Genomic DNA, 13590 nt, shown 5'->3' on the forward strand with positions numbered 1-13590 from the left:
TCACCTCAGCCTCCCAAAGGCGCGGGATTACAGGCTGAGCCACTGAGCCCGGCTGAGGAAGGTTATTACCATGTCCTGTGGCAGAAGCATCCTCCCTCTGGGTAACAGGGCCACAAGACACATAGAGCTCCAGGTTGCAGGGATGGAAAGTACACATCTCCATCGAAGCAATGAAGAGAGATGCAGACAGGACCACACCCACACCTGTCTTCCTGTCATGAACATGTCGGTTCTTTGAGGTCAGCTGCTGTCAACTGTGTTCACCACTGTCACCTCAGTGCCGACAGTGCTGCCAAGAGTACATTAAAAATATTTTTTTTCACTGTTCCTTGCGATGATTAACACATTGTCTTCCATTTGGTAGATAAAAACAAATCTTATTTGAATCATTAAACACATAGCCCTGGAGCACATTTAACACAAATACCAACTGGCTTGATGTCAGTGTTTAGAGAACATCACACAAGACTAATATTCCTTAATACCCTCCGTTTATGTTATGATTCCAAAGTTATACATAGTCATTACAGAGAATTTATTTATTTATTTTGAGACAGGGTCTCACTCTGTTGCCCAGGCTGGAGTGCAGTGGCCTGATCATAGCTTACTATAGCCTCTAACTCCTGGGCTCCTGTGATCCTCCTGCCTCAGCCTCCCAAGTAGCTGGGACTATAGGTGCATACTACTGCATTTGGCTAATACAACTTTTTTTTTTTTAGAAACAGGGTCTCCTTTTATTGTCCTACCATCTCATCCTGTGAGCTTGGTCTACACTGGTAACTTCAAGCACGTTTCTAGGGTGCTGGGATTTCAGAGGAGATATCTTGTTAGTTCTTAGGCGAAGAAAAGGGAGAGTATATCCTTCCCCCCGACAGAAATCCTTTTCAAAGTTTTATTTAAATTTTGTTTGAAAGAAAGCGTTTGCAAAGAAAACAATAAAAACAGTTGAAAACCACCAACCTACATGGCGGGGCTGGCAGTTTTCTTCATTCAACTGACATCCAATTTCATATCACCATCCATAAACAGAGCAGATGGTCCAGGAACTACCACTGTGGATGGCAGTTGCTGGCACGTGACCAGCCCTCGGTGTGGATTCCCTTTCTCCTAAGATCACCGCAGAGTTATGTGATAGACAAAGGGAGCCTGTAGCTGCAAAAAACCAGATGTTGCTGACTGGAAGAGCCCAGCGGTGGTTGAAAACAGAACGATGAATGAGTCATGTTCAATCATCCCAGACAAGCACAAAAGTATATAAAAGATTAGTGCAGAAAAGAATTTATACCAGTCTTTGCACTGTCTGGGAACATGATTTAGATTAAAGGAAAAAAAAAAAAGATCTCCACGCCACCTGGAGCACCGTCGTCAGAAGGCTTTTAGGATTTGGAGTTCAATTATCTGTCACTGCAACTGTTCAGATTATTTTTATTGTTGGAAAGCCATTTGGGTGCTTATCCAAGCAACCAGACCTGAACAAAACTTTATGTGGCTCTGACTCAGGTAATATGTCAGCGATGTGACGGTTCATGAATCTACTGGGTCTCCAGACTCAGGATCCAGGCATGCAGTTGTGTCTGAGATGATACATCCATTCTGTATCTCTTTGATTTGGTGCTCAGATAAAAATATATACTCCCTTGGCCAGGTGCAGTGGCTCACGCCTGTAATACCAGTATTTAGGAAGGCCAAGGCTGGAGGATCACTTGAATCCAGGAGTTCAAGACCAACCTGGGCAACATAGCGAGACTGTGTCTCTACAAAAAGTTAAAAAACTAGCCAGGCATGGTGGCACATGCCTGTAGTCCCAGCTACTCAAGAGTCTGAGGAGGGAACGATCTCTTGAGCCCAGGAGGCTAAATCTGCAGTGAGCCAGGATTGTGCCACTGCACTCTGGCCTGCCTGGGTGACAGAGTGAGATTTTGATGAGAGATAGAAATTCTTTTGTGACATGCCTATTGACTCAATTGTCTACTGAAGTAGAATGGAAAATGGGATATCATGTTTTTATGACATAATACTCTGCAGCAATGAAAAATGAACCAAATACAGTCACTCACAGCAACATAGATAAATCTCTCTCTCTGTCTCTCATACATACACACACACACACATTATATATATATGTTGAGAAAAATGGCAAGAGTCAAACAACATACATACTCTATAGACTCTATGGTCAAATGTATAAAATCCAGAAACAGGCCAAACTAAGCAAGAGTGTTAGAACTCAGGAGAGACAGAAGCCTGCCTTTGCCTGGGAGGTGGGATGGGGAATGTCTGGGGGCTGCAGTTGATGTCCTATTTTTTAATCTCGATGAGTGTTTGCCTTTATTGATCTGTACAGTTATGATTTGTACATTTTTCTCGATGTGTGCTATACCTCACAATAAAAAAAGGAAGAGAGAGAGATGGCAGGAGAGAGAGACTCAGGAGTGAAGCCAGAGAGAGACCCCAGGGAATAGGGCTGGGTTCCACCCTGTGAATGTCTGACCATCTCACCACTGCCTGCAGATGTTTTGGGGACCTACTGCACACTTCCTTGGCTCCTGCTCTCTAGGCTGGGTTCTTCAGGAAGCAGATAGATTCTGGAACGGAGCCTAGCTTGCAGGGGGAAGAGGGAAAAGTAGATCACAATAAAAACTCCGTGACAGCCTTAGCCCAACGACCCGGTGAGAAACTCTGGAGCTAAAACAGCCCTTTGGGGTTGTCCCATTTTGGGCTAGTAGCGCCGGGCCTTTGTGCTTCTGTGTAAATTGGTCATTGGACATGGGCCACCCTGTCTCAAGCATGCCTTTTCCTTCTCATGTTCGGACATCTGGAGCTCTTGCTGACCCTGGAGAGGCAGCCCCACCCAGGGATAGATAATTCCCAGAGAGTGAATGAGTCAACTTCAAGTGTACCTTTCATATGCAAACGAATCAACCCAAAGCCCATACTTTCGGCCTCCTTTATCTGGCTTTCATGTGTAGAGTCGCTATCCACTTGCCCTAATCACCCCGGGCCAGGTAGCAGACAACTAGGGGCAGTCCCCCTGCCCCAGAACCTGCTGAAATCATTCAAACAAGCCAATCCTGAGCCTGCTGACTCTGCATCTTCCCTTGGAAACCACAATGAAGGCTTTTAACTATGTTTTCCTTGGGCTCCTCTGCCACCTGGCTGACTCTAGCGCTGCCCCCATGTGGCCCTGCATGGCATGGCATGGCACTCTCCTTTCACTTGGGGCCTGTGAGTAACAAACCATATTTTGAAGGGCAGATGGTCTCCTGATCTGTTGGCTTTGCCATACCTGAATAATAATAATAATAGAAAACACCCTATATTTTCAAACACACCCCAAGAAGGGTCCTGGCCCCAAAGGAGGCAACTGTCTGCATCTTGAGCCATCAGGAATTGTCTGCCAACAAGGCCTTCCTTGCATGGGGTGGTCTGTGTTCGTTTCAGTCTTTACCTTAAGGTCTAAATACTTCTCCTTGGGAGAGCTGGGATAAGGAGAGGCGACGGAGGTACTGCACACTCGAGAGTGGGACCCTCTTCAGTTTTGCCCCTTACATGCCTCACCTGCCTAACCCTAGACCCTGCTTCTTTCTCTGTCTGATTTAGAGACAGAGTCTCACTTTATCACCTTGGTGGGAGTGTAGTGGTGTGATCATAGCTCCCTGTAGCATCCAACTCCTGGGCTCAAATGATTCTCCTGCTTCAGCCTTATGAGTAGTTGGGAATACAGGAAAGCATCACTATACCTGGCTAATTTAATTTTTTTTTTTTGAGTTGGGGTTTCTTTATGTTGCCCAGGCTGACCTTGAACTCTGGGCCTCAAGTCATCCTCCCGCCTGGACCTCCGAAAATGCTGGGATTGCAACTGTGAGCCACTGTGTCTGGCCCTTGCATCTCTCTCTTTACTCAGCAACTAGAGTGATCTGTGTCTCTCCTCTGTCCCAATCCCTCCTGTGAATTCCTTCTCACTCAGTGTAAAAGCCAGAGACCTTCCTGTGCCCCACAAGACCCTGCAGAATCTGGCCTTCATGACCTATCTGTTCTCATCTCCCATTGCCTCCCTGTCACTCTGCTCCAGCCACGCTGGCCTCCTTGCTATTCCTCTGCAGACACGCCCTACCTCAGGACATTTGCACTTCCTTTCCCCACTGCCTGGAAAACTCTTCCCCCAGATCTGTCCCTGGCTCACTCCTTCATGTCTTTCCAGTCTTTGCTTGAAGATCAGTCCTTCTTTGGCCACCTGCCTTAAAACTCCAATACCTCCCTCACCCCTGATGTTTCCTGTTTTTCTTCCCTGTTTCATTTTTCTCCATGTAACACATTTGACTTATCATGTAACTGAATGTCTGTTTTCCCTACTGGAAAATCAGCTCCAGGGGATGGGGAGAGAAGAAGGACTTTTTATCTATTTTATTCATTGCTGGATCCTCACAGCCCAAAACAGGCCAAGCATAGAGTGTAAAAACATCACTCCTCGAAAGCCTGCAAAGACACGTTTTGGAGAAGGTGCTTAGGCTTGTCTTCTGCTGTTCCCTTGGGTAGACTCTGGTTCAACACCCAAAATGCACAGTTTAATTAAAGGTGCATCTTAATTTTGCCCTCTCTGCTCTCTCATATTCTTCTTTCATGTCTCTCCCTCCCCTCCCTCTCCCCTTTCATATCCATTTTCTTTCTTTCTCCCATTCCTTCCCGCTTTTTGGTACTTGATGGAATCACATTAAACTAATAAACCTTTCATTACTTGATTGTACCCGTAATTACTTACACTGAGAGCCGGGTTTGTTTTGATTTTCTGTGGACTTTGGGTCGCTGATGCTTTTGAACACACTCGCTTTTATTCCTCAGTTGCCACTTGACCCCCCACCCCTGTTTTAAAAAGGATGAAAAGCTTAGAAAAACATCAGAAATATCCTTTTATTTTTCCCACAATTGATTTGGAGGGTTTTGTTTTGATTTTCCTCTTGGAAACAGTGGGTGTTAAAAAAGAATCACATGTTTCTAAACTGGCCACTAGGCTGAGATGGGAAGGAGAGAAAGTTTCCATTTATTGGGGACTCTGAGAGAATCTGTAATCCATGGCAAATTTGGTGTAAACCCCTGAGCTGCCATTGAGACTGGAGAAGGTTGGATCAGACCAGGACTTCTCAACCTGGGCATTATTAACACTGGGGCTGAATAATATCTTTTTTTGTGTGTGAGATGGGGTCTCTATGTCACCTAGGCTGGGCTCGAACTCCTGGCCTCAGGCAATCCTCCTGCCTCAGCCTCTCGAGTAGCTGGGACTCTAGGCATGAGTTTGGGTCTGGTGAGGCCGAATAATTCTTGTGGGAGTTGTTCTGTGCCTTGTAGGATGTTCAGCAGGGTCTCTGCTTCTATGTAGGATACTAATAGCACCTCCTCTTATTTGCGATGATCAAACATGTCTCCAGATGTTGCCAAATGTCCCCTAGAAGGACATTGCCACCCCCCTGATGAGACCCACTGGATTAGAATCAAAACTTGTGTGAGAATGTTCATAGCAACATTACTCATCATAGCTAGAAGGTGGACACAACCCAAATGCCCGCCAGCTGATGGATGGATCAACAAAATGTGGTATATCCATACAGTGATATTAGTCACCCTTAAAAATAAACGAAGAAATGACACAAGCTAGAACATGGATAAATCCTGAAAACATTAGTCTAATTGAAAGAAGTCAGATGAGACGAGCCATATATCATATGGCTCTATTTATATGAAATGTCCAGAACAGGTAAATCCATAGAGATAAAAAACAGACAGATGCTTTGCAGGGACTGGGGGAAGGGGGAACGGGGGAGATGCGGATGAGGTGAGGGTTCTTTCTGGAACGATGAGCACATCCTGGGACTAGAGGGTGATGATGACTGCAGGACATTGTGAATGTGTTTAATGAGACTGAAATGTACACTTCAGAATGGTTTAAATGGTAAATTCCCTGCTGTGTGTAGCTTACCACGATTTCAAAAAACAACCACAACTCATGAAAGCGTCTTTTACTGGTATGTATGACAGCCAATCTCACATATCAGGGCACTCAGATGTAAAAGGGTTTGATCTTTTTTCTTGCCCTCTGGGAGAAGATGTCTCCTCCCCTTCCCCACATTTCCCTTTCTTCCACCCTGGGGGGATAAGATCACAAATCTGCATAAATCAGATGCTAATGCACTGATTGGAGAAATCTTACTTGGGGTTGGATATGTGGAGATAATTAATCCCCCCATCTTTTCTTGTAACAAGATAGTAGCTTAAGAACCATTTATTCACAAAGCTCAGCAGGGATCAGTCACCCCTGCCCCATATGGTGTTGGCTGGAGTCATTCCTGTGACTGCATTCAGCTGGAAGCATGGCAGAGGCTGGGATGTCCGGGGTGGCTTTACCTGTTGGGAGCCAACATCTATAGCTACATGGCTGAGGCCTGTAAAGGCCCATCTGGAAGATCGCCTCTGACATAGGATATCAGTTATACCTATAATATTGGCGTGTGATTAGTGACCAGTGTGCATACATGGCAGTAAAGCTTATAAGTAAATCTCAATACACCTGATGGAAAGTGCATAGCAGAATTATTTCTCTCTGTCTTTCTAAGTTTAGCTTCTTTCTAGATATTTTTTAACTTCTATTTCCTGGTAGACTGGGTAGTCAGTTCTTGTTCCCGAAAGCTGTTTCCCCTAGGGCTAAGATTAGAAACTAAATTACCATGATAGTTTTGTTGCCCTGCCCCTAGCCAGGTAGAACGTTTTCTTTTGTTTCGTTAATTACCGAAACTCTGTCTGGTTCAGCCCATGGCCGCCATCTTGGCAGCCCTGCATTTCCTTGTTCAAGAGTGTGACAGCTACTATTTGATTTTTAGAGTAGACTTGTTAGGATAAAATATATACATATACACTCATAGTTGCATAAATTTATGCTTGCTGTTTTGGTTCCTTTTGCTACATTATTCAAGTGTAATAGTTACTATACGATTTATAAAAGAATTATCGATAAGGTATTAGCTTAATAGGATATAGCATAGTATTAAAGTCCAATAACTAGATCATATGAAAATTAAAGTTTAGACATATGAAACATATGAATTATAGTAAAGTTTGGTAGTTTAAGAATAAGTTTTAACTGAGTTATAAGGCATTACGTTAAATCATAATAGGTTAATAGTATAACTGACAGTTAAGTCATTTAACTAAACTTATAGATTATAGTATAGTGTTAAGTTGATAATATTAATTGTTAAAAATATTGGGAATCAGTGAACTTGGGATTGAACCTAGAGTTAACTCAGGAAAGTTTTTTTGTATTAATCAGGGTATAGAACAAAGAGTATAATATGAATGATTCATTGAACATTATGGAAAACACTTTGAACGATTTGTATTGAAATTGTGCACCTGTGACCTTAATGTAAGCACGGCAGGCATCATGGAATTTGAATTGTTTGCTTGGAAATTGCAGATCTCGTGGTGGTCTTGTGATGCATAGTTTGTAAAGCACGAAACTTGTACGCCCCCAGTGAGTGATTATCACATTGGTGGAGGGTATAGAAAATGGTATATAAGTTGGAAAAGGTTTGAATAAACTTGGCTCCAGTCTTGATCAGACTGTTCCCAGAAGAACTGCCTCCGAGTGGTCTTCTCGCTGTCCAGATTCTCTGGTGCGGGTCCTAACCCACCCTTGGTCAGTGCTGGTCACCGACATTTACCCACATATCTGGCAGCTGGTTCTGGCTGTTGTCTGGGGGCCTCAGCTTGACTCCATGCAATCTCTCTTCCTCTAGTAGTCTAGACCAGCTTCCTTCCAACATGGTGGCTGGGTTCCAACAGAATAAAAGTAGGAGTTGGAGAGTTGGAAGTGGCAGTGAGTTATGATTGTGCCATTACACTCCAGGCAAAGAGTGACACCCCGTCCCCCTCCCCACCAAAAAGGAAGCTGAAATCAATACCCAAGTTCTGGAATTTACTCAACATCACCTTCACCATTCTCCATTTGTCAAAGCAAGTCACAAGGCAAGCCCAGATTCAAGTGGTGGGGTTATAGACTTTACATCTTGATGGGAAGAGCTACAAAATATTGCAGCTATGATTTCTAGTCCTCCACAGGGAGTAATATATCAGTGTGGTGTTTTTTAGAAGAACCCAGACCCTGTGGCCAAGAGAGAGGGATTCGAGATAAATCTCCCAAGTGTTATTAACTGTAGTCATTGTGTTGAACCATAGATCTTTTGAACCAATTCCTCTTGTCTAACTGAAATTTTGTCCCCTTTGACCAACATTGGGAGATTAGTATTATATTATTAATTATATCCATTACCTTGATTGCCAGCCCACTTCCTGTAAATTCATGGGAGACTTTCTGATGAGCGACTGACTTAGATAGCAAAATGTTCTGGCTAAACTTGCAAGTAGGGTGATGAGAGCTGAATTCAGAAGGTGGCACCATTATTTCTCTTCGTTGGGCTGGAAGATTCTTTAAGAGGCTCTAGTTTGTCCTGAAAGGTTTTTAGTGATGGAAATTCATAATTAAATCCTCTTCCTCCTTCTCTCTCTTCACCTGCACCTGTACTCCCTACCTTGGGAAAAAGGAGTTCTCTGTGTTCTGTTTTTATTTATCTTTGACTCAAATAAATATTTATTGAGAAGCAGTTTTGTGTCAGGCACTGTCCTAAGACTCTAGGAATTCAGAAGAACAAGCCAGCCAAGGTCTTAGACTTCAGAGCTTCTGTTTTAGCAGAGTCAGGCCATTAATAAGTCACTAAAAAAGTCAGCAAGATAATTAGAAAGAGTGATAAAAGCTCTGCCAGAAATGGAGCCAGCCATGGGAGAAGCTTGAGGTAAGTGGTCCTGGATAGAAGAAAGCAAAGGGGAGAGTGAAAGGGATTGATTAGATTGGGTTTGCGAGGAAACATCTGGGTCAGTGTATATAACATCGGTTAAAATGCAGCTCCTAATTCAGAAGGTCTAAGGTGAGGCCTGAGACTGCATTTCCAACAAGTCCAGGTGGCATCGATGCAGCTGGTACCTGGACCACACTTTGAGCACAAGTCTAGTTCAGGGGCTAACAAATCATGGCTCCTGGGATCAATCCAGTTTGCCCACCTGGTTTTGTCAATAAAGTTTTATTGGAACAACTCTCTGCCCGCTTATTGATGTATTGCCCATGACTGCTTTTGTGATGTGACAGAAGAGTTGAGTAGTTGCCGTAAGGACTGCAGGGACCACAAATCTGAAAATGTGTGTTGTCTGGGCCTTCACAGAAATAGTTTGCCAATCTCTGGTCTAGATTATGCAGAGCCTTGAAGGAGTTTGAATTTTGTTTCTAAATGTGTTGGGAAGTCGTCGGAGGGCTTTAAGCAGGGGATGTGGTCTAAATTAGGTTTTAAGATGACCTCTCTGGCTGCTCTACTGTAAATGAAATGCAGGGGACAAGAGTGGAAAGAAGGAAGCCGTTTAGAAGAAAAGATGCTCCAGGGAACACAGTCTCTTCTTCTCTTTATAGTATATTTGCCCAAACCCCGTCTGCTTTATGTTTACCTTCCTTCTCCTCTAGAAGGTTCTCCTTAAGTTAGGGAAATGTATAATTAGGTTATGCTTAGCACCTAGGAGGGAGACCCCCTCAAAAAATCTGGAATGAACTTTTGGAGGGTGGGTCCTTTGTAGTATACTCAGACTTTGTTCCTTCGAATCAAACTGTCAACCAAAGTTTTTATCTGGAGGTTATGAGAAGGCTGCGTCACAATTTGCCAAAGAAACGTCTCGAGTTGTGGCAAACAGATGACTGGTTCTTCTACCATGGCAATATACCTGCCCATACCTCACTGAGTGTTCAGCAGTTTTGAGTAAAACAGCATGACCCCCGTGTCCCATCTTTCCTATTCACCTGATCTCACCCTGAGTGACTTTTTTTGTTTCCTTGGATGAAAAAAGTCCTCAAAGGAAAACATTTTGTCCATGTGGAAGAAGTGAAATAAACCATGGCAGAAACGCAAAAAGACATCAAGATTGATGAGTTCAAACTCTGTTCTGAGCAGTGAAAAAAGCATCTCGATAGGTGTATTGCATCGAACAGAGAGTAGTACTTGGAAGGTGACTGAAGTTTAAACATATAAGAATAAACAAATAATTTTTAAAATAAATAAATTGTGGGTTTTTGGGTCCCTCCTCATAATACTAGAATTTCAATACATTGTATGCAGATCTTTTATTTCAAAGATGATATGCTTTAAAATCTAGAAACACAAAGTAAAGCATTCGTCAACAACATTAGGGAGAGTTCAGGAAAAAAAGATTCAGGGAGTCCAGGTAGAAGGCTTCTGGGATGATCCAGATGGGAAATAGTGCAGACTTGGAGCAGGGTGGCAGCCACAGAAGGAAGGCATGGACAAGACCTTGCATCAAAAATGGTGGCGCTAAGACTTGAGTGTAGGAGACAAAATGTGTAGAAAAGGCTGAGTCTGATTTTGGTTTGAAGCTATTGTAACCAAAGTTTCTTTCTTGGTGTCTCCGCCCTGGTAGCCTGAGTTGTATACGGGAGTTAATGGTCACCCTTCCACATGTCCATCCTATGTGTTTCATTCCCTCAAGGACCTCACGTGGTCTGGGACAGGATTCCAATATTCCTCAGTCCTCTGGCCATAATACCATCCAGGAATATTACATTATTAATGTTATCATTTAAAAAATTATTTACTTATAATTGACAAATTCAAATTGTATATATTTATGATGTAAAACATGATGTTTTTACATATGTGAGCCACATTAGAATGGCTCAGTTGAGCTAATTAACATAAGCTTTACCTCGTGTACTTATCATTATTTTGTGGTGAGAATATTTAATCTACTCTCTTAGTAATTTTCAAGTGTTATTAACTACAGCCACCACATTGTATCATAGATCTTTTGAGCTTATTCTTCTTGTTGAACTGAAATTTTGTACCCTTTGATCAACCTTGGGAGATGAGTATTATGTTTTAATTACATATATTACCCTGATTTCCAATCTACTTCCTGTAAATTCCTGGGAGACTTTCTGATGAGCAAGACAGCTTAGATAGCAAAATGTTCTGGCTAAACCAGCAAGTAAGGTGGTGAGAGCTGGATTCAGAAGGTGGCATCATTATTTCTCCTCATCGGGCAAGAAGATTCAAGAGGCTCTACATTGTCCTTAAAGGTTTTTAGTGATAGCTGTTCCATAACCGTTGGCTAACCTTCTTGACTCTCAAAAGACAAAAATATGACATTATTATGATGTCAGTAGGAGGAAACTGAGGAAAGCAGCTCTTGAAGAGAATGATGAAAATTTCTGAAATTATTGTGCATTTGAATAGCTTCCCTTCTGAGGGCAAAGCATGTCCAATCATGAAAATTCTGGAAAAAGTCTTTGAGATTGTCATCTTCCAACTCCCTCAGGTGAACAGATGAGCAGAGTGGGGCCTTAAGAGGGAAAGGGACTTGCCCAAGGACACCCAGGAAAGTAGCTTCAGTATTGGGGCTAAAACTCAGGTTCTTTTTCTGACTTCTTGTCCAGGACACTTGTCTCAGGGTCTGACAATCCTGAGTGACTTTGCCTGCAATGAAGTTTGCAAACTGGTGGCCCTCGGATATGTTTTATTTTCCCTTACAGTGGTGGTTTTGCTTTGTTTTATTTTGGTGTTGCTTATTGAGTTAATTGCTTTCAATTAAAAAGGGGGAAGATTCTACCTAATTATCTGGATTTTTGGGCTCTCTTGAAAAATTAGAGGAGCTAATTTTTCCATGTGGTGGCTCCGTGTAGTGGCTCATGTCTATAATCCCAGTGCTTGGGAGACTGAGGTGGGGAGATTGCTGGAGACTAGGAGTTCAAGACCAGCCTGGGCAACATAGAAAGACCCTGTCTATTAAAAAAAAAAAGTGATGTGCACATAGTGACATGTGTCTATAGTCCCAGCTACTTGGGAGTAAGCCAAGAAGTTTGAGGCTACAGTGAGCTATGATTATGCCACTGCACTCCAGTCGGGACAACAGAGCCAGACTTTGTTGCTAATAAATCAATACTTTTTTAAAAAGACAACTAGACCCTCAAACTGCACAGCTACTACTGGGTGGAGCTGAGCCATGGCTGTCCCCTTCAGGTGGGACTCCCCCATAACCACAGGCATGCCATGCCCTTTCTTTTGGAATCTTTGCATGTAGGGCCTGGGAGTTTGCATTTTAACAAGCTCCCTCATAGCTGTCATCCTCTCTAAAGTTGAGACCCACCGTCCCAACCCCTCAATGCTTGTTAGTTCCCTTGGTGTTGTCCATCTAGAAGTCTTGGGTCCCACCCTAGATACGGCTGCAGGAAGATACACTTTCAATCTCACCCCATCACTTGCTGGTGGGATGACCTTGGTTAGTTTAGTCCTCTCTTGGGGACTCAATATTTCTGTCTGTGAAATGGGGACATGGATGTGCTGGTTGTGCTCTGTTTGCCTTTTCCCAACACATATATCAGCTCCCCACCCTTTTCATCCAACTCTGTGCTTTGGGGAGCTGACCCGCATGAACTTCATCACCAGGATCCCCTGGCCTCTGGCTTCCTGTTGGGATTGGCCAATGGAGAGAGACCCCAGGTGAGAAGAAGGCTGGGGAGAGAGGCTTCATGATCTGTGGTCTGGCACTCAGTAAATGCTCAACACCCTTGTGGTTATTGCTGTCATGATGACCACTCATATTATTTTCACGACTGTTATCTCAGTGGAACTAAGATTATTATGGACTCTCCTCATTGGAAAGAACCATTAAGATAATTTCTTACCCAATGTTAGAACAGTGCCTGGCCTGTGTTTGTTGAATAAGTGAATTTCTTCAACTGCGGCCACCCCTCCTTTCACTTACCTCCTGTTTCATGGATCTTATTAACGAACAAGGTAGTTTCTTGTGTCCCTGATTCTACCAGGAAGATCACACACCAGAGCCAGATTATGGAGCACTTTGCTGGTCTTGGCTGGGGCCCCTCAAGGCGGGTGTCTTAGGCTGCGAATCAAAGACAAATGCTCCCTAAAATAACCAGCCTCCCCAAGACCCTTGCACAGTCCAGGAGGAAGTAATGGGTCCTTAATTCAGTCTTCAATCAGAATCTCCAGAGTCGCCAAGATGGAAAAGCGTCTGGCGTTTTAGGGTGCTCACGATGTCCCAGTTACCCCTTTATCCCGACATGGCCCTGCTTCCAATATCAACTCACAGGAGACACTCTGATGGGCGAAACGGCTTTGGTAACAAAATAACCCGGCAAAGCCAGCAACGAAGGTGAGGAAGACTACATAAAAAAAGAATGTGCCATCGTTCCTCACAGGACTAGAAGGCAATTTAAGAGGCTCTCTCCTGTCCTTAAAGATGTTTACCGAGAACTCCGTCACCCCTGTCACAAGATCCATGCTGCAGATACCGAGTCCGGAGGGGGAAATAAATAAATAAACACATGTGTAACACAAGACAATGTGGCCGGCTCTGCGGCCAGCGCCCGTGGCCCCAGGTGCAGGGGGACAAGCACATCATCTTGCCTTTGGACTGCAATCAATGCAGCAGGCAGGAAATGAGAGGAAATTAATCCCCCCCCCCCCC

The sequence above is a fragment of the Carlito syrichta genome, unplaced genomic scaffold, assembly GCF_000164805.1.
Source record: "Carlito syrichta isolate Samal-C Ts95f unplaced genomic scaffold, Tarsius_syrichta-2.0.1 Scaffold314745, whole genome shotgun sequence".
NCBI lineage: Eukaryota > Metazoa > Chordata > Mammalia > Primates > Tarsiidae > Carlito > Carlito syrichta.